Source organism: Papio anubis, chromosome 8 (genome assembly GCF_008728515.1).
Source record: "Papio anubis isolate 15944 chromosome 8, Panubis1.0, whole genome shotgun sequence".
Taxonomy (NCBI): domain Eukaryota; kingdom Metazoa; phylum Chordata; class Mammalia; order Primates; family Cercopithecidae; genus Papio; species Papio anubis.
The window spans coordinates 40,601,688-40,627,489 of NC_044983.1; the positions used below are offsets into that span (position 1 = coordinate 40,601,688).

General features: G+C 43.4%; 1 pseudogene across 1 annotated transcript; it reads right to left on the reverse strand.

Annotated features, from left to right (window-relative positions):
• Window positions 1-23,667: 23,667 nt before the first annotated feature.
• Window positions 23,668-25,024, reverse strand: LOC103886762 (annotated as a pseudogene). The gene has a single exon (XR_650572.3). The product of XR_650572.3 is annotated as a pre-mRNA-splicing regulator WTAP-like (transcript).
• Window positions 25,025-25,802: the final 778 nt, after the last annotated feature.

Consider the following 25,802-nt stretch of genomic DNA (forward strand, 5'->3'; position numbering starts at 1 on the left):
TGAGACGGTCAAAATCTCTTCACTCTGCTTTTCAGAGGCTTTCTGCTTAGCTTTTTAACCTTCTGTCTCGTGCATCTTCAGAATTTGGAAAATGACTTGAGGGAGATTGACAGTACTGGGCTCAATTATTTACCCCTCCCTTCTCACTGGGAATCTGGCCCCTCTTGTTCTTAAGTTTGTCTCTCCAACCTTGCTGAACTGGCAGAATCATCCCTGGTGGTGTCTTTGCCTATTAGGGCCTCTTTCTGTACTCAGAACCAAAACTCAGACTCTGGCCTTATGCCCAGAATTTCCCCAAGGAACAAAGGTACTGCTGAATGTCAGCTCACCTCTACATACAGTTTCCCCTTCTCTGAGATTGTGTCCTCATAAGTCCTGGTTGCTTCAGCAGCTCGCTGATGCCTTCAAACAGATGTTTTATGCTTTAGCTGGCTCTCCTAATTGTTTTCAGCTGGATTATTGGTTGGCTATAAGTACCCCCATTATACTCAGAACCAGGAAATGTTTTTCAAATGAAATGATCTTGCCTTCCCCCTCAGTAAAACAAAAATAAATGTCTGAACAAGGTTCTGCCTGAGGTATCAATATATAGTTTACAACACTGTCTGTGTATCAGAATCATCTCAGTACTTTTTAATAAGTAAAAGAGTCCAGAATTCCATACCAGACCTACTAGATCTGAGTTTCTGAGAGATTAATTTGGCTCTGTATTTTAAAATGCTTTTCAGGTATGAACATTTGCTCTGACAACAATTAAGTAATGGGGAATGGATTTATCCTCCCCTCTTAAACATCTGGAATAAAAAATAGTTTTCTGACATAGGTTTTCTGACAAAATATATGAAACAATGGTTTTCAGACATTGGACAATAGACAGTGTAGGATACTGATTGCTAAGGTAAGAGAAGTAAACAAGTTGAGCCATCTAATTGCCCCAGCCTACTGCCTTGCAACAGTTTCCAGGCCACAGGACAGGCAGTGGCAGAGCCCAAAGCCCAGCAATACTGCTGACTTGAGGAGACAAATATTAGGATTCAGAGAGGCCAGCGTAGCTAAAGTTTGGAGGACAGAGAACCAGAAACGGGAAAGCTACATAGACATACAACTCCAAATATCTACAGAGGGGGTCCTTTTGCTTCTTTGGATGAGCATTGATTTGCACATATTTGAGAAGAGACTAACTGGAAACTAATTGGGAAAACAAACCACCAAAAAAAGGCAGGAAAAACAATTCCCAGAGCTCCCGTATGAATGGAAATTGTGCCTGTTTTCACCAGCCAGAATGGGAAGACCTGTCTGTACATTTTGTCCTTAGTCCTCAGGAGGGTGTCATCTTGGTACTGAAAATGAATTTGCCTATATTAAAAGGAACGTGGGGGATTTGAAGAAATAATGGCTGAAATAGTCCCAAATTTAATGAAAACTATAAACCCACAAATTCAAGGCATTCAAATAACACTAAGCGGAATATAAAATTGTAACCACACCAAGGCACATTATAGTAAAATTGCTGAAACCAGGCGCAAGTCTTAATATCAGCCAGAAAAAAGGATAATACACAGGAAAGAACAAAGACAGGAATTACATTAGATTTGTTATTAGAAACTACTCAACCAAGAAAAAATAGTCTTCAGATTGCTGAAAGATTTTTAAAAATCAACCTAGAATTCTTTACTCAGCAAAAATATCTTTCAGAAATAAAAGATAAATAAAAATGTTTCAGACAAAAAAGAAAAAAGTGGCTGGGTGCAGTGGCTCACGCCTGTAATCCCAACACTTTGGGAGGCTGAGACAGGTGGATCGCCTGAAGTCAGGGGTTCAAGAGCAGCCTCTCCAACATGGTGAAACTCTGTCTCTACTAAAAATACAAAACAGCCGGGCATGGTGGCACATGCCTGTAGTCCCAGCTACTTGGGAGGCTGAGGCAGGAGAATCGCTTGAACCCGGTAGGCAGAGGTTGTAGTGAGCCAAGATCATGCCATTGCACTCCAGCCTGGGTAACAGTGTGAGACTCTGTCTCAAAAAAAAAAAAAGAAAGAAAAGAAAAAAAGCAACTGAGTGCAGTGGCTCGCACCTGTAATCCCAGCACGATAGGAGCCCAAGGGAGGAGGATCACTTGACACCAGGAGTTCAAGACCAGCCTAGGCAACATAGTGAGACCCCCATCACTATCAAAATAAAAAATTGAAAAATAGCTGGATGTGGTGGTGCATGTCTGTAATTCCAGCTACTTGAGAGGCTGAGGTGGGAGGACTGCTTGAGCCTAGGAGGTCAAGGCTGCAGTGCCTGAGTGACAGAGCAAGACCTTGTCTCAAAAAAAAAAAAAAAAAAAAAAAAGGAATAAAGGGAGGGAGACGGGAGGGAGGGAAAGAAAAAAGCTAAGATAGTTTATCACTAGAAAATATGAACTTCCAGAGCAAGACTTTGTCAGAAAGAGAGAGAGAGAGAGAGAGAGAGAACGCGCTAAGGTAGTTTATCAGTAGCAAGCATGAACTTCCAGGAATATTGAAGATACTTCTTCAAAAATAATGGGAAAGGATACTAGACTGAAATTTTGATTTACAGATAAATGTTAAGAACTCTGGGCCGGGCGCGGTGGCTCACGCCTGTAATCCCAGCACTTTGGGAGGCCGAGAGGGGCGGATCACAAGGTCAGGAGATCGAGACCACGGTGAAACCCCGTCTCTACTAAAAATACAAAAAATTAGCCGGGCGCGGTTGTGGGCGCCTGTAGTCCCAGCTACTCGGGAGGCTGAGGCAGGAGAATGGCGTGAACCCAGGAGGCGGAGCTTGCAGTGAGCCGAGATCTGGCCACTGCACTCCAGCCTGGGCGACAGAGCGAGACTCTGTCTCAAAAAAAAAAAAAAAAAGAACTCTGTAATTGTGAAATGTGTGGTTAAGTACAATTTTTTTATTCTTTATAAGATGATTGTGTAAGGCAAATTAATAACAATGTATTATGGGGTTTAAAACTTATGTAATAGTAAAATGGATAATAGGGGGAATGTGGAGAAATGGGAATAATGGTTACAAAGTTTTACACTGTACATATAGTGGCAAATCATCATTTGAAGGTAGACTGTAGTAAGCTAAAGATGCATATTGTAAACGTTACAACAACCACTGAAAGTAATAATAAAACTACAGTACAGCTACTAGGCCAATAGTGGAAATAAAAGAGTCACAAAAGTACTCAATTTAGAAGAAAACAGGAAAAGAAGAAAAAAAAGGAGTAAAAACTAGATTAGACAAATAGAAAACTATAGCAAGATGATACACTTAAACTCAACTATGTTGATAATTATATTAAATATAAGTGGTCTAAACATCAAATTAAAAAGCAGAGATTATCAGATTGTATATAAAAGCAAGAGCAAAGTATGTGCTGTCTACAGAAACACGTTTTAGATAAAAACACACAAATATGTTAAATGCGAAAGAATGAAAAATACATGCCAGGCAAACACTAACCAAAAGACTGATGGAGTGACAGTATTACTATCAGATAGATTTCAGAACAGGGAATATTACCAGGAATAAAGATGAATATTTCAGAATGATACGAGAGTCAATTTATCAAATAGACACAACAATCCAAAATGCTTATGGAACAAATAACAGGCCTACAAAATGCTGAATCAAAAACTGAGAGCCACCGGGCATGGTGGCTCATGCCTGTAATCCCAGCATTTTGGGAGGCCAAGGCGGGCTGATCACAAGGTCAGGCATTTGAGACCAGCCTGTCCAACATGGTGAAACCCCATCTCTACTAAAAATACGAAAATTAGCCAGGCGTGGTGGCGCATGCCTATAATCCCAGCTACTCAGGAGGCTGAGGCAGGAGAATCGCTTGAACCTAGGAGGCAGAGGTTGCAGTAAGCCAAGATTGAGCCACTGCAGTCCAGCCTGGGTGACAGAGTGAGACTCTGACTCAAAAAAATAAAAAATAAAAAATAAAAAAATACTGAGCACCTAAAGGAAAAATAGAGAAATCCACAATTAAAGTTTAGGATTTCAACACTATGTTAATAATTGATGTTTTTAAGTAGAAAGAAAAGGAGTAATGATATAGAATACTTGAACAATATTGTCAATTAACTTGAGCTACTTGTTTGTAGGACATTGTACCCAACAACAAAAGAATCCATGTACTCTGCCAGCATGCAGAAAATATTCACCAAGATAGACTATGTTCTGTGTTGTAAAATAAATTTCAATACATTTAAAAGATTAAAATTATATGAAGTGTGATTGCTGATCAAAATGAAATTAGTCTGGAAAACAAAATATTTGCAAATCAAACAACATAAGTCAAAGAGAAGTTAGAAATGACAAAAGAAGTTAGAAAATTTCTAAAACAGATGTTCAAGAAACTTGAACGGATGTTTCATTGAATGCACATAAAAAGAAACATATCAAAATTTATGGAATACAGCTAAATCTATACCTAGAGAGAAATGTAAATGGTCTTATTAGAAGAGATATCTCAAATCCATTAACTAAGCATCTACTAAAAAAAAATTGGAAAAGAAAGAACAAGCCCCATAGTAAGTAAAAAGGAGGAAATAATGAAGAGCACCAATCAATGAAATGGAAAGCAGAAAAGCAATAGAGAAAATCAAAGAAACCAAAAGACTTCTTTGAAAAGCTTAATAAAATTGATAAAGTTCTAAGAAGATTGACTAGGAAAACAGCATAAATTAACAATATGAGGAATGAAAAACAACTATAGACTTTTTAAGTGCATTTAAAAAAAGGAATATTGTGGCCGGGCGCGGTGGCTCAAGCCTGTAATCCCAGCACTTTGGGAGGCCGAGACGGGCGGATCACGAGGTCAGGAGATCGAGACCATCCTGGCTGACACGGTGAAACCCCGTCTCTACTAAAAAAATACAAAAAACTAGCCGGGCGAGGTGGCGGGCGCCTGTAGTCCCAGCTAATCGGGAGGCTGAGGCAGGAGAATGGCGTGAACCTGGGAGGCGGAGCTTGCAGTGAGCTGAGATCCGGCCACTGCACTCCAGCCTGGGCGACAGAGCGAGACTCCGTCTCAAAAAAAAAAAAAAAAAAAAAAAAGGAATATTGTGAACAACTTTATGGCAATACATTTAAGAACTAGATTGAATGAAAAAAATTCCTTGGAAGACAATGTACTAAAAGTCACGTAAGAATAAGTAGATGATTTGAATAATCCTGTATCTATAAAAATGACGAAATTTATAGTTAAAAGTCAGGCACAGATTATTTCACTGAAAAGTAATCCAGATTGGAAAGAAAGCTATCTTTATTCAAAGATGACATGATCGAATATCTGGCATATCCTACAAACAACTACTAGAATTAATAAGTTTATCGAGGTTGCAGGATATAAGATCAACATATGGCCAGGCATCATGGCTTATGCCTGTAATCCCAGCACTTTGAGAGGCCAGGCGGGTAGATCACGTGGTCAGGAGATCGAGACCATCCTGGCCAACATGGTGAAACCCCATCTCTGCTAAAAATAGAAAAATTAGCTGGGTATGGTAGTGTGTGCCTGTAGTCCCAGTTACTCAGGAGGCTGAGGCAGGAGAATCGCTTGAACCCGGAAGGCGGTGGTTGCAGAGAGCCGAGATCCCACCATTGCACTCCAGCCGGGTAACAGAGCGAGACTTCGTATCAAAAAAAAAAATCAATATACAAACATCAAGTATAAAAACAACAACTCAATCCAAAAATGGTCAAGAGATTTGAACCGATGTTTTTCCAAAGAAAATATACAAATTACCAATAAACACATAAAAAAGATGCTCAACATGACTAATCATTAGGGAAATCCAAAATCAAAACCACAATGAGATATCATTTCACACCCAGTAGGATGGCTACTAACAAAACACACAAAATGGCTGGGCGCAGTGGCTCACGCCTGTAATCCCAGCACTTTGGGAGGCCGAGGCGAGCGGATCACGAGGTCAGGAGATCGAGACCATCCTGGCCAACACGATGAAACCCCGTCTCTACTAAAATGAAAAAAATTAGCTGGGCATGGTGGTGCACGCCTAGTCCCAGCTACCTGGGAGTCTGAGGTAGGGGAATTGCTCGAACACAGGAGGCAGAGATTGCAGTATGCGGAAATCTCACCACTGCACTCCAGCCTGGCAACAGAGCAAGACTCCGTCTCAAAACAAAACAAAAACAAAAACAAAAAAACAAGAAGTGGGCCGGAGGAGGTGGCTCACGCCTGTAATCCCAGCACTTTGGCAGGCCAAAGCGGGCGGATCACGAGATCGGGAATCGAGACCATCCTGGCTAACACGGTGAAACCTCGTCTCTACTAAACATACAAAAAACTTAGCCGGGTGTGATGGTGGGCGCCTGTACTCCCAGCTGCTCCGGAGGCTGAGGCAGGAGAATGGCGTGAACCTGGGAGGCGGAGCTTGCAGTGAGCCGGGATCTCGCCACTGCACTCCAGCCTGGGCGACAGAGCAAGACTCCGTCTCAAAAAAACAAAAAAAAACCAAGAAGTGTTGGTAAGCATGTGGAAAAATTGGAGTCCTTGTGTAGTGTTGTTAAGAATATAAGATGGTGCAGCCACTGTGGATAACAGTATAAAGCTTCCTCAAAAGTGAAAAATAGAGTTACCATAAGATCTAGCAATCTCACTTCTGGATACATATCCAAAAGAATTGAAAACAGGCCAGGCGCGGTGGCTTACACCTATAATCCCAGACTTTGGGAGGCCAAAGCGAGCGGATCACCTGAGGTTAGGAGTTTGAGACCAGCCTGGCCAACATAGCGAAACTCTGTCTCTACTACAAATACAAAAATAAGGGGGGCGTGGTGGCGCGAACCTGTAATCCCAGCTACTCGGGAGCCTGAGGCGGGAGAATTTCTTGAACCCGGGGGGCAGAGGTTGCAGTGAGCCGAGATTGCGCCACTGCACTCCAGCCCGCTGCCACAGTGAGACTCCACCTCAAAAATTGAAACAGAATCTGGAAGAGATGTTTGTATACCCATGTCCATAGTAGCAGTATTCACAGTAGCCAAGAAGTGGCAGCAACCCAAATGTTCATCAACAGATGAATGATGGCTCCAAGCCCGTAATCCCAGCACTTGGGAGGCCGAGACGGGTGATCACGCAGGTCAGGGCGATCGGTGACCATCCACACATAACACGCGTGAAACCCCGCCTCCCCATAAAAGATAAAAACTACCGGGCGGTGGCGGGCTTCCGTAGTCCCAGCTACTCCGGAGGCTGATGGCAGAGAATGGCGTGACCCGAGGTGGCAGGTATGAGCTTGCAGTGAGTCGAGATTGTGGCCACTGCAATCCGCCTGGGCAGCCAGACTCCGCCCCAAAAACAGATGAATGGATAAACAAACGCGGTATATACATACAGCAGAATATTGGCCTTGTGGAAGGAATTCTGACATGCTATACAACATTGATGAAACTTGAGGACATTGTGTCATGGAAGAGGCCGGGGTAGCAAAAATATAAATATTGTATCATTTCTCTTACATAAAGTGAAGTCAAATTTACAGACATGGAAAGTTGTATAGGGAGTTGCCAGCAGCCGGGAGTGAAAAACCTTCTCCTTCTCCTCCTCCTCCTCCTCCTCCTCCTTCTTCTCCTCCTCCTCCTCTTCTTCTTCTTCTTTTTTTGAGATGGAGTTTTGCTCTTGTTGCCCAGGCTGGAGTGCAATGGTGCCATCTCCAAACACTGCAACCTCCACCTCCTGGGTTGAAGCAATTCTCCTGTCTCAGCCTCCAAAGTAGCTGGGATTACAGGCACACAGCACCACGCCTGGCTAATTTTGTATTTTTAATAGAGACAAGGTTTCACCATGTTGGCCAGGCTGGTCTCCAACTCCTGACCTCAGGTGATTCGCCCGCCTCAGCCTCCCAAAGTGCTGGGATTACAGGCATAAGCCACCGCACCCAGCCCCAGGACAACTTCTTAGTAAGACTACAGCACCACAAATTCCGCTGGTAAGTCAGGCTCAAAATAGTTTTTCCTCATTCAGTTGGATTTAGTGAAGAATTCTCCATAAGGACATAGTAGTGCCCACAGTTAAGTGGGGGCCAGAGTGCACCATAAGTAGACATACTGCAAATATCTTCCATCTGTTCTTTTTTTTTTTTTTTGGTGGGGGGAAGATGGAGTCTCACTCTGTTGCCCAGGCTGGAGTAGAGTGACATGATCTCAGCTCACTGCAAACTCCACCTCCCAGCTTCAAGTAATTCTCCTGCCACAGCCTCCCAAGTAGCTGGGATTACAGGCAGGCACCACCAAGCCTAGCTAATTTTTATATTTTTAGTAGAGACGGGATATCACCATGTTGGCCAAGCTGGTCTCAAATTCCTGACCCCAGGTGATCTGTCTGCCTCGGCCTTGCAAAGTGTTGGTGCAGGAGAATCACTTACTTGAACCCGGGCGGATGTTGCAGTGAACTGAGATCACGACACTGCACTCCAACCTGGGTGACAAGAGTGAAACTCCATCTCAAAAAGAAAAAAAAAAAGGAAAAGAAAATGACAAGCAAATTCTAAAGTCTTGTGGAAATACAAAGTACAGGATTGTCATAAAACTTTGAAAAAGGACAGTTTGCTGGATTTATACTACATGATTTTAAGGATTCTTATGTTTTCTCATGCAAGGTATATTAGTGAATAGCACTAATACCTACCATACTATGACATAGGATTGTTGTGAGAATTTTTAAAGTTACTATATATAGTTGTGGCACTAAACCAGTCTAAGTTATATAGAGACCACAATATAAGTGTGAACTCTTATTAGAGTTGTGATTATTTGTAGTATTTTAATTTGCATTTACCTGATTACTAGTGAGATTGACCTTTGTTTATTGGCCATTTGACTTTTCTTTTCTGGGAATCTCTTCTTCAAGTCTTTTGTCTATTTTCCTGTTGGATTGCTTATGTTTTTCTTAGTTCTTCATATATTCAAAGTACTGATATATGTCAGTTCATATACATTGCATATTATGTCCCCTAGTTTTAAGCTTTTCTTTTCAGTCTTCTTAAGGGTGTCTTTTGCTGAGTGGAAGTTCCTATTATTCATTTACATAAAGGTATTCTTTCCCTTTTTTGTCATTTATGCGATGATAGTTGGTACCCTTATCTTGCTTCTAATCTTACAAGGAATGCTTTCAAATTAAGGATGATGTTTGCTATAGGTATTCTGAGGATCCTCTTTATGAGGATGAAGAACTTCCCTTCTATTTCCACATTGCTAACAGTTGTTTTGTTTTTTGTTTTGAGACAGTCTTGCTCTGTCACCCAGGCTGGAATGCAGTGTCGCAATCTTGGCTCACTGCAACCTCCTGAGTTCAAGCGATTCTCCTGCCTCAGGCTTCCTAGTAGTTGGGATTACAGGCATGCATCACCATACCCGGCTAATTTTTATATTTCTGGTAGAGATGGGGTTTCACCATGTTCGCTGGTCTTGAACTCTTGACCTCAAATTGCAGTCCTCCATGCCAGCCTCAAAGTTCTGGGATTACAGGCATGAGCCACCACGCCCGGCCTCTTGCTTGGTTTTGTATCAAAGTTATGCTTGCTTCATGAAATGAGAAAGGAGCGTTCCTTCTTTTTCTATACTCTAAAAAGTTTTATAAAACATAATTATTTTTTCTTTAAACATTTGGAGAAATTCATCAAGAAAAACATCCAGATGTAGTATTTTCTTCACAGGAAAATGTTTGCATACTGATTCAATTTCTTAACGGTCATAAGATTGTTATGCTTTTTATCTTCTGTAACCAGTTTTGATAACATATTTTTCTAAGAATGTATCCATTTCATTTTAGTTTTCAGTAAGTTGTTTATAATATCCTTGTATAAGCCATGTGATTTCTGTTGTACCTGTAAATACATTTTCTTTATTTTTATTTATTTATTTTTTTGGAGACAGAGTCTTGCACTGTTGCCCAGGCAGTGGCACGATCTCAGCTCACTGCAAGCTCTACCTCCCAGGTTCACGCCATTCTCCTGCCTCAGCCTCCTGAGTAGCTGGGGCTACAGGCTTCAGCCACCGCTGGCTATTTTTTGTATTTTTAATAGAAATGAGGTTTCACCATGTTAGTCAGGATGGTCTCGATCTCCTGACCTCGTGATCCTCCCGCCTCGTCCTCCCAAAGTACTGGGATTACAGGCTCGAGGCACCACACCCAGCCTGTAAATACGACAACATCATTCTTAATATTATTTTTGCATTCTTTTTTTGCTTGAATATTATTGACAAGTTTATCAATGCTATGAATTTTTCCAAAAAAAAAGTCTGATTTTATTGATCTTCTCTGTTGTACGTCTCTCCTGCCCTTAATTTCTATCTTGATCTTTAATATTTCTTTATTTCTATTTTCTTTTGTTTGTTCTGTTTTGTTTTTGAGACCCAGTCTTGCCGATGCCCAGGCTGGAGTATAGTAGCCCAATCACAGCTCAATGCAGCTTGGAACTCCTGGGCCCAAGGGATGCTCCTACCTCAGTCTCCTGAATAGCTGGGACTACAGGCTCTTGCCTGTAACACTCTACTAATTAAAAAAAAAAATTTTTGTAGCAACTGGATCTTGCTATGTTGCCCAGGGTGGTCTCAAACTCCTGGCCTTAGGTGATCCTCCCGCCTCAACCTCCAGAGTAGCTAGGACTACAAATGCAAGCCACTGCACACGGCTCATGTCTTTTTTTTTTCTCTCTCTCTCTTTTTCTTTTCTGAGACAGGGTCTCCCTCAGTCGCCCAGGCTGGAGAGCAGTGGCGCAATCTTGGCTCACTGCAAGCTCCACCTCTCAGGTTCAAGCAATTCTCCTGCGTCAGACTCCTGAGTATCTGGGAGTACAGGTGCATGCCACCAAGCCCGGCTAATTTTTGTATTTTTAGTACAGACAGGGTTTCACCATGTTGGTCAGGCTGGTCTCCAACTCCTGACCTAGTGATACACCCACCTCAGCCTCCCAAAGTGCTGGGATTACAGACGTGAGCCACCATGCCTGGCCCAAAATATATTCTTTTTTTTTTTTTTTTTGAGGTGTAGTCTCGCTCTGTCGCCCCAGCTGGAGTGCAGTGGCCGATCTTGGCTCACTGCAAGTTCTGCCTCGCCTCCTGGGTTCATGCCATTCTCCTGTCTCAGCCTTTGGAGTATCTGAGACTACAGGCGCCTGCCACCACACCCGGCTAATTTTTGTATTTTTAGTAGAGATGGGGTTTCACCGTGTTAGCCAGGATGGTCTTGATCTCTGATTTTCGTGATCTGCCCACCTCGGCCTCCCAAAGTGCTGGGATTACAGGCGTGAGCCACTGTCACAGCAGCCATATTCTTGCAAAATCAGGCTGAGGCCAGGCATGGCTCACCTGTAATCCCAGCACTGAGGCTGAGGGAGATGGATCACCTGAGGTCAGGAGTTCCCAAACAGAGCTGGCCAACATGGCGAAACCCGTCTCTACTAAAAATACAGCGTTTAACTGGGCATGAGGGTGGCAGGGCCCTGTAGTCCCCAGCTACTGAGGAGGCTAAGACAGTGCTTGAACCTGGGAGGCAGAGGTTGCAGTGAGCTGAGATTGGGCCACTGCACTCCAGCCTAGGGGAAAGAGCAAGACTACATCTCAAAAATAAATAAATAAATTAATTAATTAATTAATTAAAAATCCAGGCCGGGCGCAGTGGCTCACGCCTATAATCCCAACACTTTGGGAGGCTGAGGTGAGTGGATCATTTGAGGTCAGAAGTTCGAGACCAGCCTGGCTAACATAGTGAAACCCTGTCTCTACTAAAAATACAACAATTAGCTGGGCATGCGCCTGTAACCTCAGCTACTAGGAATGCTGAGGCAGGAGAATGCTTGAGCCTGGGAGGCAGAGGTTGTGGTGAACTGAGATCGTGCCACTGCACCCCAGTCTGGGTGAAAGAGTGAGACCCTGTCTTGAATAAATAATGAATAAAAATCCCATTTACTGAGGATCTTTTGAAAGCGAAGTCATCCCCCACTTTTAAACATTTTTACTCTGAAATCATTTTTTAAACTTTAATTTTGAAATAATTTCAGATTTAACGGAAGAGTTGCAAAGATAATACAGAATGTTTCTGTGTAACCCTCTCCCAGCTTTTGGGAATAGGACAGGTGACATGTCCTTCTCATCACATCATATCAGGGGCTATGTGATATTAACCTCGATGGTTCAGTTAAGCGGATTTCTCCACTGTAAAGTTGTTCCTTTCCATTGTATTGTTAGATACCAGTGACCAAATCCAGCCAGCACGCAACGAGAAAGGGAAGCCCCACCTCTGGGAAGGAGTAGTGTCAAAGAATTTGTGGACACAATATTAAAACATTGAGGACTCATGAAATAAACTATCCTTGTGGGGAGGAGGGTATGCATGGAGGCAAGGCTTGCAGAGGGGAGGAGGTTATGAGGCTTTCCTCAAAATGTAAGCCTAATCCGGTCCTATGCGATCTTATAGCAACCATCTTTGGCTTCCTATCACCTGTGGGGGAAAGCCCAGGTTGCGTGCCACCACGCCCAGCTAATTTTTGCATTTTTAGTAGTGACAGAGTTTCACCATGTTAGCCAGGCTGGTCTCGAACTCCTGACCTCAAATGATCCACCTGCCTCAGCCTCCCGAGTGTTGGGATTACAGTGGGACCCACAAAGCTCACCTGCCTGCCCTATATTCTGTCCTTCTCAACTACCTGCAGTGCCTCAGATATGCTGCTTTTTCCTATCCACATGATTCTGCATGTCCAGTTCCATTCAGATGGGAAAGTTTTCTCCTGCTTCGTCTCTCTGTAGCGGTTGGCAATTACATTATTGTTCCCACTTGACCATGCTACCCTTGTAAATGAGCAGCTAGCTTTTAACGATTGCATTGATTAATGAGTACACAGTAAGATCAATGAATCCTGAGAAGATAAACCCCAGTCCTTTTCTTTTTTCAGTGTGGACTGACTTTTTAGGTTACAGGTAATATTATTCAGGAGTCCTATGACAAGTATAACTTTCTGTAAGTCCATCGATGGAGGTGCTACAAGTACAACAGGCAAAGAAAACAAATGCAAAGTAAGCATACGTACCCCTCCTTGTGAGGATGTGCTGTTGCCCCCGACGTCTCCTTCCTTGTGAGGATGGATTGTTAGCCTCTTCAGGACTGAAGAGGTCCTTTGGTTTGTAATCAGTCTACTACCACATAACAACTGATTCCTGGAAGTGATACCATATGGGGACTCAGGACTGGTGGCTGCTGCTGGCATGCTAGGCCAAAGCAATGGCTATGAGCCCATGATACCCAAGGCTGGCTTTGGTGAAGGGAAGTTCACGTTGATGAGGTTTTGCACAGCTCCTAACTTGCCACCACTGCCACTTTATTCATGAGTCATTGAGCAAGCACTAAAGTGGTGAGAGAAGGAGGCAGCTGGCTCCAGTCATCTTGCCAACCTGGTTATTAGGAGGCTTCTTCTTAGCATAGGGCTGTTGGTGAACATCTATCTGGGCACAGAGAGTTGCATACTACTGGCCCGTTCTGAGAGGTCTGTCCTGAAACCTCCTCCCCTAAGCAGCTACCCTCCAAATCAAGGTCATTCCAAGTCACTGATCATCCAGTCCAGCCACCAGCCTTTACTTGTGAACTGAGGTAGGTTCTCAATTCAGGCTATTCTCTTCTTGATGAGCTGGACAAGGAGATGCGCTGCTTAATGTTCTATCTGGCTGGAGGATTTTTCTGTTTCACTGTCCTTCAGGACGGCTACTACTACTACTACTACTTCTTCTTCTTCTTCTTCTTCTCCTCCTCCTCCTCCTCCTCCCTCCTCCTCTTCTCCCTCCCTCCTCCTCCTCTTCATCGCCTTCTTCTTCTTCTTCTTCTTCTTCTTCTTCTTCTTCTTCTTCTTCTTCTTCTTCTTCTTCTTCTTCTTCTCCTCCTCCTCCTCCTCCTCCTCCCTCCTCCTCCTCCTTCCTCCTCTCTCCCACTTCTCCTCCTCCTCCTCCTCTTCTTCTTCTTCTTCTTCTTTTTGAGATGGGTTTTGCTCTTGTTGCCCAGGCTGGAGTGCAATGGTGCCATCTCCAAACCTCTAACCTCCACCTCCTGGGTTGAAGTAATTCTCCTGTCTCAGCCTCCAAAGTAGCTGGGATTACAGGCACACCCACAGCACCACGCCTGGCTAATTTTGTATTTTTAATAGAGACAAAGGTTTCACCATCTTGGCCAGGCCTGGTCTCCAACTCCTGACCTCTGGGTGATTAAGCCAGCCTCAGCCTCCCCAAAGTGCTGGGATTACAGGCATAAGCCGCACCCAGCCCCAGGACAACTTCTTGAAGTAGACTACAGCACCACAAATTCCGCATAGTAAGTCAGGCTCAAAATAGTTTTCCTCATTCAGTTGGATTTAGTGAAGGAATTCTCCATAAGGACATAGTAGTGCCCACAGTTAAGTGGGGGCCAGAGTGCACCATAAGTAGACATACTGCAAATATCTTCCATCTGTTCTTTTTTTTTTTTTTTTTTTTTGGCTGGGGAAGATGGAGTCTCACTCTGTTGCCCAGGCTGGAGTAGAGTGACATGATCTCAGCTCACTGCAAACTCCACATCCCAGGTTCAAGTAATTCTCCTGCCACAGCCTCTCCCAAGTAGCTGGGATTGCAGGCCAGGCACCACCAAGCCACAAAAGCTAATTTTTATATTTTTTAGTAGAGACAGGATATCACCATGTTGGCCAAGCTGGTCTCAAACTCCTGACCCCAGGTGATCTGTCTGCCTCGGCCTTGCAAAGTGTTGGTAATACAAGCATGAGCCACCGCACGGAGCCTTTGATCCATCTGTTCTTGAAGCAGCCATCTTCCAGGACCTGTTCTGGCCTAGTCCTCGTTACATGTATCTGTTCCTTTGGAAGATGTAGCACCAGTGAGCAGTAGCAATATAGCGGCTGATTGGATCAGCTGACACCTGGTCCACGTAAAGCAGCTCAGCTTACCTGGTGCCTTGGTGTCTAATGGCTAGATGTTCAACTTCTACCAAAGACCAGTGGCAAGGCAAGAGCTGTTTCTCAAAAAACTGCTGACCTGATTTAAGAAGCTATGGCATTTCCTGTGAGCTCCCATATTACGTGTTACTAGAGTTCCACAGTGTGTCCTGATCTACCCAAGATGCACTGATGAAGGAAGGCTAGGGGTGGAGGTCATTGGCAGCACACACTTCATCTTCATCCTGGCTTAGCTGGAGACCTCCCTGTAACACAGAATGATTTCAGCACACAAGGCTCTTCATGACCTGGCATTGTCTGCCTTTAGAGATTCACCTCCTGCACTTGGTCACATTCACCCCTCCTCTAACCAGACAGAACTACTTGAGCACTTAAAAATGGATTGTAAGGGGATCATTGAAATTCCTCAAGGAAAAAATTGTTTTAAATTAGTCTGCCCTTTTTTCTTCCCTGGCAGTCTGAGGATTGACCACCATCATGAACGACACAGTAACTATCTGAATTAGAAAGTTCATGACCGGCCAAGCATGGTGGCTCCCACCTGTAATCCCAGCTACTCAGGAGGCTGAGGCAGGAGAATCACTTGAACCTGAGAGGCCAGAGAGCCAAGATTGCACCACTGCACTCCAGCCTGGGTGACAGAGCAAGACTGCATCCCACCCCCCTGCAAAAAAAGGAAGTTCATGATGAACCAACTACTTCAGAGGAAATAAATGGTCATTGATGTCCTTCACCCAGGAAGGCAACAGTACCTAACACAGATATTCAGGGCTGGGTGTGGTGGCTCATGCCTATAATCCCAGCACTTTGGGAGGCCGAGGTGGGTGGATCACTTGAGATCAGGAGTTCCAAACAGCCTGGCCAACATGGCGGAACCCCGTCTCTACTAAAGATGCAACAATTAGTCAGGTGTTGTGGCAGGCACCTATAATCCCAGGTGCTCGGGAGGCTGAGGCATGAGAATCACTTGAACCCAGGAGGTGGAGGTTTCAGTGAGCCAAGATCACACCACTGCACTCTAGCCTGGACAACAGAGGAAGACCCTGTCTCAAAAACAAAAACAAAAACAAAAAACAAAAAACCCACACATACATACACACACCCCTGTACACACTCATGTTGATAAATAAAACATTACTAGTACCTTTAATGTTCTCCCTCCAGCTGCATTTCCCTCCATTTCCCCCTCCCCAACTTTCAGGTAATCACTATCCTGTGTTGATAATTTCTTGCTTTTCTTTAGTTTTCCATCTCAATTTGTATTCCTAAATAATAGGTTGTTTATTTTTTAAAAGTGCATAACAAATAAAAACCCAGTTCTGTAGAGAAAGGGCTACTGTTATGTGAGGGTCAGTGGGTAAGATCATGAGTGAGGTGGGGTATCACAGGGCTCAGCATGGCTGGGCCATCAGGCTTAGCTGGAGCGTATATAGACTTGGTGGTGGATACATGACAGAAATGTGTGAGAGTGAGTTGCTTTGTATTTTATGCCCCCTTTTCTTTTCTTTAAGATACAGGATCTTGTTCTGTCATCCAGGCTGGAGTGCAGTGGCCCAACCACAGCTCACTGTAGCCTTGAACTTCTGGGCTCAACCAATCCTCCTGCCTCAGCCTCCTAAGTAGCTGAAACTACAAATGTGTGCCACCATACTCAGCTAAGTTTGTTTTCTTAATATTTTGTAGACATGCGGCCTTGCTATGTTGCCCAGGCTGGTCTCAAACTCCAGGCCTCACGTAATCTTCCTGCCTCAGCCTCTTAAAGTGTGTATTTTATGCTTCTATGCTTATGACCTACTTCTTTTTTTTTTTTTTTTTTTTTTTTTTTTTTTTGAGACAGAGTCTTCCTCTGTCACCCTGACTGGAGTCCGGTGGCATAACCTTGGCTCACTGCAATCTGCACCTCTTGGTTTCAAGCAATTCTCCTGCCTCAGCCTCCCATGTAGCTGGAATTACAGGCACACGCCACACCACGCCCAGCTAATTTTTGTATTTTCAGTAGAGACAGGGTTTCACCACATTGGCCAGGCTAGTCTGGAACTCCTGACCTCATGATTCACCTGCCTCGGCCTCCCAAAGTGCTGAGATTACAGGCATGAGCCACTGCACCCGGCCGCTTATAACCTACTTCTAGTGCTCATGAGTAAATCAAAACAGACCACTTCTGTGGGGTGAAGTTAAAAGTCTTCAGTTGATTTAGGCAGCAGGACATAGAAAGAAGAGCAGAAATTCATTAGCATATGGCTTTAAGCCAAGCCACGTTAGATAAGAATCAGTGCCAGGCTGTGGTGGCTCATGCCTGTAATCTCAGCACTTTGGAGGCCAAGGCGAGAGGCGGGGGGTGGGGTGGATCGCGAGGTCAGGAGACCATCCTGGCCAACACAGTGAAACCCCATCTCTACTAAAAATAAAAAAAATTAGCCGGGCGTGATGGTGAGCTACTTGGGAGGCTGAGGCAGGAGAATCGCTTGAATCTGGGAGGCGGAGGTTGCAGTGAGCCAAGATTGTGCCACTGCACTCCAGCCCAGGTGACAGTGGGAGACTCCATCTAAAAAAAAAAAAAAAAAAGAAATCAGTGCCAGGCTCACTCTGTCCTCAAGTTGAAAAGATGACTCAGCTGGGCGCAGTGGCTCACGCCTGTAATCCCAACCCTTTGGGAGGCTGAGGTGGGCAGATCACCTGAGGTCAGGAGTTCAAGATGAGCCTGAGCAACATGGAGAAACCCCGCCTCTACTAAAAAAATATGAAATTAGCTGGGCATGGTTATGTATGCATGCCTGTAATCTCAGCTACTTGGGAGGCTGAGGCAGGAAAATCACTTGAACCCTGGAGGCCGAAGTTGCGGTGAGCCGAGGTTGCACCATTGCACTCCAGCCTAGGCAACAAGAGTGAAACTCCATCTCAAAAAAAAAAAAAAAAAAGAAAAGATGGTTCAATAGCAACAGGGATCTTGGAAATTATAACCTTCAATATGTTGACAGTTTGAATGTTGCCCTGTACATCTGCTGTGTAACTATGGTCCTAGAACCTCTTTTCATTGTCCTGCTTGTATTTCCTTTGCCCTTCTTCTGTCTAGAATCTTCTTTTTACTGATATATGTCCTGGTTCTTGACTAAGTTTTGTTTGTTGGTTGGTTTGTTTGAGAGCATCTTGAGTCAAGAGTAGATGGGAGGCAAATTTGGGGGAGAGATTTTCGAAAATCTGAAAATGTTTGTAATCTATCTCTATCTCTCTATATATGTGTGTGTATGTGCGTGTGTGTGTGTGTATATATATATATATTTTTTTTTTTTTTTTTGAGACAGGGTCTTGCTCTGTCATCCAGGCTGTAATGCAGTGGCACAATCACAGCTCACTGCAGCCTCGACCTACCAGGCTCAAGCAATCTTTCTGCCTCTGGTTCCTGAATAGCTGAGACTACAGGCATGCACTACCATGCCCAGCTAATTTTTAAGATTATTTTTTGTAGCAACAGGGTCTTACCATGTTGCCCAGGCTGTTCTTGAACTCCTGGGCTCAAGCAATCCTCCTGCCTCAGCCTCCCGAAGTGCTGGGATTATAAAGCATGAGCTACCATACCCAGCTCTAATCTATCTTCATACATGAATGATAACTGAGCTGGGTATAAAAATAAAATAATATATGAAAATTTTTTTTTTTTTTTGAGACAGAGTGTTGCTCTGTTGCCCAGGTTGGAGTGTAGTGGCGCGATCTTGGCTCAGTGCAGCCTCCGCCTCCTGGGGTTTAAGTGATTCTCCTGCCTCAGCCCCCTGAGTAGCTGGAACTATGGGCATGTGCCACCACACCCAGCTAACTTTTGTATTTTTAATAGAGATGGAGTTTTGCCATGTTGGCCAGTCTGAAATCAGGAGTTTTCCTGATTTCAGGTGATGCACCTGCCTTGGCCTCCCAAAGTGCTGGGATTACAGGTGTGAGCCACCACACCTGGCCTGAAAATAATTTTCCTTAGTCTCTGTAGTCCTTTTGCTTCTAGAGTTTCTAAGGAGAAATCCAAAACCATTCAGATTCCACTCTGTCTCTAGAGGCTTGTAGAGTTTTCTCTGTTCCAAATGTTCTGAAAATTCACAGTGATGTATCTTGGTGTAAGTCTTTTAATCTATTGTGTCAGACACTCAATGGGGCTTTCAATTTGACAATTTGTTATTCGTCCTGATAAGTTTTCTTTAATTATTTCATTGCTGATATCTGCTTCTCATTTTCCCTTTTTCTGGATCTCCTATTGTTTGGGTTTTGGATCCACCAGATAGATAATCTTATTTTATCCCCTTTTCTCTTTTTTTTTTTTTTTTGAGGTGGAGTCTCGCTCTGTCGCCCAGGCCAGAGTGCAGTGACCGGATCTCGGCTCACTGCAAGCTCCGCCTCCTGGGTTCACGCCATTCTCCTGCCTCAGCCTCCTGAGTAGCTGGGACTACAGGCTCCTGCCACCACGCCCGGCTAGTTTTTTGTGGTTTTTTTTTTGTATTTTTTTAGTAGAGACGGGGTTTCACCGTGTTGGCCACGATGGTCTCGATTTCCTGACCTCGTGATCCGCCCCTCTCGGCCTCCCAAAGTGCTGGGATTACAGGCTTGAGCCACCACGCCTGGCCCCTTTTCTCTTTAATTTTCTATCTGTCTTTTTTCTCTACTTTTGGGGTACTCCTAAAAATTTATTTTTCTAATTTTTTATGGATTTCTTCATTTTTACTAACATTTAAAAAATTTCTAAGAGCTATTTTCTATTCTCTGAACGTTCCTTTTAATAGAAGAGGATCTTCTTGTTTCATGAATGTAACGCCTTATCTCTCAGAGAATATTAATGATAGTTTCTGCCCCCCAGGTTTTCCCCTTGCATAATCTCTAATTCTCTAAGTGGGGCTTTTTCTGTTTGCTTTGGTATCTATCTTGCCTTGCTGCTGTCTGTTTATGCTTAAGTGTGGAGTACTAAAGAGGTGATTGGAAGATCTGACCATGTGGGTGAGGCATAGAGTGCTATAGGAGTCATTTTCAGTGGGCTGTTGGGGAGAGAATCCCCCAGTTAAGTAACATTAAGTTCTTCCTCTTGAGCTGCTCAAACTCCATAGAGAGGGATATTATTCTGTAGGGTAAGGATCTGGCCATAGGGCTTTTGATAGCCAACGGGTAGAGGCAGAAAGGATGTGGTGTTCTCTGCATTCAGCATTCAGTATGCATATTATCTCTCTTTAAAAAAAAAAAAAAAAAAAAAAAAAAAAAAAACCTTTTTATTTTAAAGTAAAGTAATTTAGATAAAAGTTGCAAGAAAAGTCCTGAGAATGCCCATATATTCTTTATCTCAGATTTACCAATTTTTAGCATTTTGCTACATTTAATATTTTGCCCCCAACACACACACACAAATTAGTATTTATTTTTTCTGAACCATTTGGGAGTAGAGATTGCTACATAATGTCCATTAACCTCTTCATACTTCAATGTATATTTCCTGAGAACAAATATATTCTCACAAACTGTTACTTAATCTTCTGGCTTTTGAATATGTTACCTATACCCTCAAATGTGGGTGGCATCCGCCAATCCAGAGACTTTCTGTTTTATCTTCTCTAGAGGATAAACCTAATTTATTGATCATATGTTGATGAGAAACTGTTGCCCAGTGGTGTACAACTGGGGAGGAAGATCTAGATATTTCACTTTCACATACAGCTTTACCCAGTCCTCCTTATCTTAAACATTCCCTTAATCCCAAATTCCAGAGGTACCTAGTGCTGACAATTTTCCTTTTTTTCAAGATTCTTCAGTGTAATTTTAACTACTTGTGAGCTTCCTTTACTACAGTCTTGAGAATCCAGTTCCCTGAAGTCTTCAAAGTCGGAACCACATGAACATCTGCTTTCTAGTTGTCAAAGTTTTTGCCTCCATTCCTATTCTCTTCACTATTGTTACATCTTTTTAAAAAGTATTGTTTTGGCCAGGAATGCTGACTCATGCCTGTCATCCCAGCATTCTGAGAGGCCGAGGTGGGAGGATCACTTGAAGCCAAGAGTTCAAGACCAGCCTGGGCAACATAATGAGACCCCATTTCTACAAAAAAATTAAAAATAAATAGCCAGGTATGGTGATGCACACCTGTAGTCCCACTACTTGGCAGACTGAGGCAGGAGGATCGCTTGAGCCCAGGAGTTCAAGGCTGCAGTGAGTTATGATTGCACTGCAGTACCCTAGCCTCAGCAACAAAGTGAGACCTTGTCTCAAAAAACAACAGAAAAAAGCATATTCTTATTCATGTTTTAGTAAAACTTCAGAAGGGAACAAAATGGGATGCATGTGCTTAATCTACTGTATTAATCCCTTGTCTTGGTCTAACTGTATTTCTACCACTTTACCAAGTTCTTAGCAACTACCCACTCTCCCAGTCACGTAAGATAGAGGCTGAGCCTCTCTATGAGAAACAGAAGGGTCCGGAAAGAGGGCTTCTTCTGTCCTTTGGCATGTTAGAAAAGGAGTCAGGCCAAGACGGTGATCCTGGCAGAAGGCGTTAATTACTATATTTTCTTTTTTTCTTTTTTTTTTTTTTTGAGATGGACTCTTGCTCTGTCACCCAGGCTGGAGTACAGTGACAAGATCTCAGCTCACTGCATCCTCCACCGCCCAGGTTCAAGTGATTCTCCTACCTCAGCCTCCCGAGTAGCTGGGATTACAGGCGCGTGCCACCACGCCCAGCTAATTTTTGTATTTTTAGTAGAGACGGGGTTTCACCATGTTGCCAGGATGGTCTTGATCTCTTGACCTCATGATCCGCCCACCTTGGCCTCCCGAAGTGCTGGGATTACAGGCGTGAGCCACCAAGCCTGGCCAATTACTGTGTTTTCTTGATACTATGATGCACTTTGGGAGGATTTGTAAATTCATTGTGGTGGTCTTTTTTTCATTTTCTTCTTTTTTCTTTCTTTCCCCCCCCCCCTTTCCTTCTTTTTTTCTCAGAAAGCTGAAAGTGTTAAATAAATGATGTATCTTAAAATTGTTAGATTCTTTAAATCTGATTTCCAATGTCAGTAACTTCCCTCAAAGAATGTTATGTCACAACAAAATGACGGGGTGAATCCTATTCCCTACTTTAAAGAGAGAGAGAAAAATAAAAGAATGTTTAAGTATATAGCCAATGGTCCACAAGGCTAGCAACTGATCCATGATTAAAATAGCTCAAGGTCATAAAAGTAGTCAGGTATAAAAGCCCAGAAAAACATGATTGTCAGCCATACACTTTGACAAATCATCCTCATCCATGACTCTAGAAAGTTTATTATTATTATTATCATTATTATTATTATTTGAGACAGAGTCTTGCTCTGTCACCCAGGCTGGAGTACAGTGGCGCCATCTCGGCTCACTGCAACCTCCGCCTCCCGGGTTCAAGCAATTCTGCTGCCTCAGCCTCCTGAGTAGCTGGGATTATAGGCGCCTACCACCATGCCCAGCTAATTTTTGTATTTTTAGTAGAGACGGGGTTTTACCATCTTGGCCAGGCTGGTCTCGAACTCCTGACCTCATGATCCAGCTGCCTTGGCCTCCCAAAGTACTGGGATTACAGGCGTGAGCCACTGCACCCGGCCTAGAAAATTTTTTGAAAGGCAGACCCAAGCATGCACTTTTAAATTTAATGTAATTTAACTTGCAGGAAAAATCCTAGAAATGCAGAGAATTTAACAAACATCTATTGACCCTCCATCCAGAATTAATATTTATTTTTTAAATTCAATAGGCAGATTTTAACAAGATATCCTTAATAGGGAAAATTCATCAAAAACATAACATTGAGTGAAATAAGTAAGTCACAGGAAAAAAAAAAAAAACCCATTACAACAAGATCCATTTATACAAAGTTCAAAACAGGCAGAGTTGAACAGTGTATTATTTAGGGAAATACATGTTGGGGATCAAGACCAGGAAGAGAAGCAAAGGAATGGTTATCACAAAAGTCAGGAGCGGAGGGGGAAGGAAGGGATGATTTGGGGCAGAGAGAGGGGGATACTACTCTATTTCGTAGCCTGATGGATGGAACATGGGTGTTTATATTATTGTTATCCCCAAAAATGAACATATATATTTTTAAATACTCATGTGTTTGTTACATTTTATAGTTTAAAAAAAATCACTTGAATAAATCTAAAATCCTACACCATAGTCCAAAAAAAGCCAAACCAGAATAGCCTTATCCACCAGATATGGGGTCGTAAAGAGGTGAATCAGGTGATGGAGGCTCCATTTGGAGATTTTCTCTGTGCGGTCTGATTTTCTCTGTGCAGTCAGCTAGGGTCAAGGCCAGAAACCATGCAGAGCCCACGGAACTGCCCTTTTCTTGGAAGTAAGGCAAACAAGGAGAGTTGGGGGAACTTAGCCCATACAATGTGAGAAACCCTCTTTGATCTTCAGGTACCTGCATCTTTCACTGTGCCACATGAGATCATAACGACAGAATTCATACCTATTGGGCCAGGTGTGGTGGCTCAGGCCTATAATCCCAGCTACTCTGGAGGCTGAGGCAGGAGAATCGCTTAAACCCGGGAGGCGGAGGTTTCAGTCAGCCCAGATGGAGCCACTGCACTCCAGCCTGGGTGACAGAGTAAGACTCCATCTCAAAAGGAAAAAAAGAAAAAAAAAAGACTTAATACCTATTAACCCCTTGTCATATTTGTTGTAAAAATTTTTTTTGTGTGTTTGTTTATTTCAAGGCACATTTAATTTAATATCAAGAGTGCAATACAAAAGGGCCAAATACGATGAAGGAACACATTCCCCCATTAACACCAACGACAATGCTCTTTTAAACATGTGCCTGTTGAATGGAATGGGGATTTCATAAAATTCACTAAAAAAATAATGCAGTGAGTCTCATCACAGCTAATATCCTTATACAATCTAGTTGTGACATGAATGTTTATAATGCTTCAAACAGTTTCAACCTGAAGTTTCATACCACACCTTCATGTTTGTACAGTCCTCAGTAAGATAATCTACAGTTTTTGCAACCATTCAAAGAACAAACCATTGAATAAAACCACACTGATTAAGGCTCAAGCAAGTAATACAGAGCCCCAAACTAAATGGTTAAATATATGCGCTCCTTATACTGACATCTATTATTTGATTCTCTCGTGACTATTAAAAGTTGGTTCTCAGCAAATAAACCCTTTAAAGGCAAAATTCACCTCATTTGAGTTTTGACCGAGAAGTTCAACAGCAATAATGAAGTCCAGTCTTATTGGCAAAACTGATACACAGTGTCTCTAAGTCACTATGCTCAAGGTTAAGAGCGATGCATATTCCATTTTTACATTTTACGGGAATTTTACATGTTCAATTCATGATTTAAAATCTCTAGGTTTTCATTCCTTCAAACAGTCTGAAGACACAGTGTGCCACAGACTTAAGACTTCTGTTTCTCCCTCTATATTCTTCAAACAGAAACATTTCTCAAGTGTCTACATGTTCTAAAGGGGAATTTTTCGGAGGTGGCCACTTCTTCGGAATAGTCTGACGCCATCAGGCCTCTATCAGGCGTAAACTTCCAGGCACTCAGTTCATTTTGGGCTTGTTCCAGTTTATCTTTAGTCTATTCCAGTTCACCTTTGATTTTTAGGAAAACCAAGTTTGATCTCTGGGTCTGCCATTGTTATCTCAGCTGGGCAAGGCTCAGCTGCTGGACTTTTGCTTGAGGTACTGGATTTGAGTAGTACACTCTTGCATCTGTTGTTCCTTGGTTGTTAGTCGCATTACCAGGATGTTTTCCCCGCGTGCAGACCCCTGCTGTTGTTGCTTTAGTTTTTCTTCAGACTCTGTTAGGCTAGTTACATCATTAGAGTTAAGATCTGTGTACTTGCCCTCCAAAGCTTGTACATATGCTTCATATTGTTTCCATCTTAGAATTAACTCATCTCTTGCCATAACTTTGAAGTCTGTTTCACTCAGTCGAACTTTCTTGGGAAGAGGTTCTTCGTTGGTCATCTTGAATCAGAAAAGTCGCCTTTTAGGCGTGGTCGCAGTCACTCGCCCGCCGCAGGGTCGCGCCAAGAGAGGAAAGGTGAAGGGAGGGAGGCCGCCGTCTTAGCCCAATCGGGGCCTGGAGGAGCACTGGAGCAGCTGCTCCCGAGTAACACGCCCCGTCCTTTCCCAGGAGCCTGGCGCGAGCTCCGCGGGCGCGGGAGCTCAGCAAGCACGGTAAGGGAAGCGCTGTGTGTTTGTTTGTTTGTTTGTTTGTTTGTTTTAAATAAAAGATGAAACTCTTTAAAGTTGGACTCAGGCTTTTTGAGGCCTTCCCCTGTCACTTAGGCTGGACTACAGTGGTGTGATCATAGCTAGCTGCAGCTCACCCCTGGGCTCAAGGGATCCTCCTGCCTCAGCCTCTGGAGTAGCTGGAACCAGAGGTGTACACCACCACACCCAGCTAATTTTTAAAGTTTTTGTTTGTTTGTTTTTTGTTTTTTGTTTTTTATTGAGACAGCGTCTCGCTCTGTCGCCCAGGTTGGAGTGCAATGGTGCCATCTCAGCTCACCACAAACTCCGCCTCCTGGTTTCAAGCGATTCTCCTGCCTCAGCCTCCCAAGTAGCTGTGATTACGTGACGCCCGCCACCAGACTTGGCTAATTTTTGTATTTTTAGTAGAGATGGGGGTTTCACAATGTTGGCCAGGCTGGTCGAAAACTCCTGACCTCGTGATCCCCCCCAACCCCGCACCTCGACCTCCCAAAGTGCTGGGATTACAGGCATGAGCCACGGTGCCGGGCCAATTTTTAAAGTTTTACAGAGACAGGGTCTTGCTATGTTTCCCAGACTGGTCTCAAACTCCTGGACTCAAGCAAT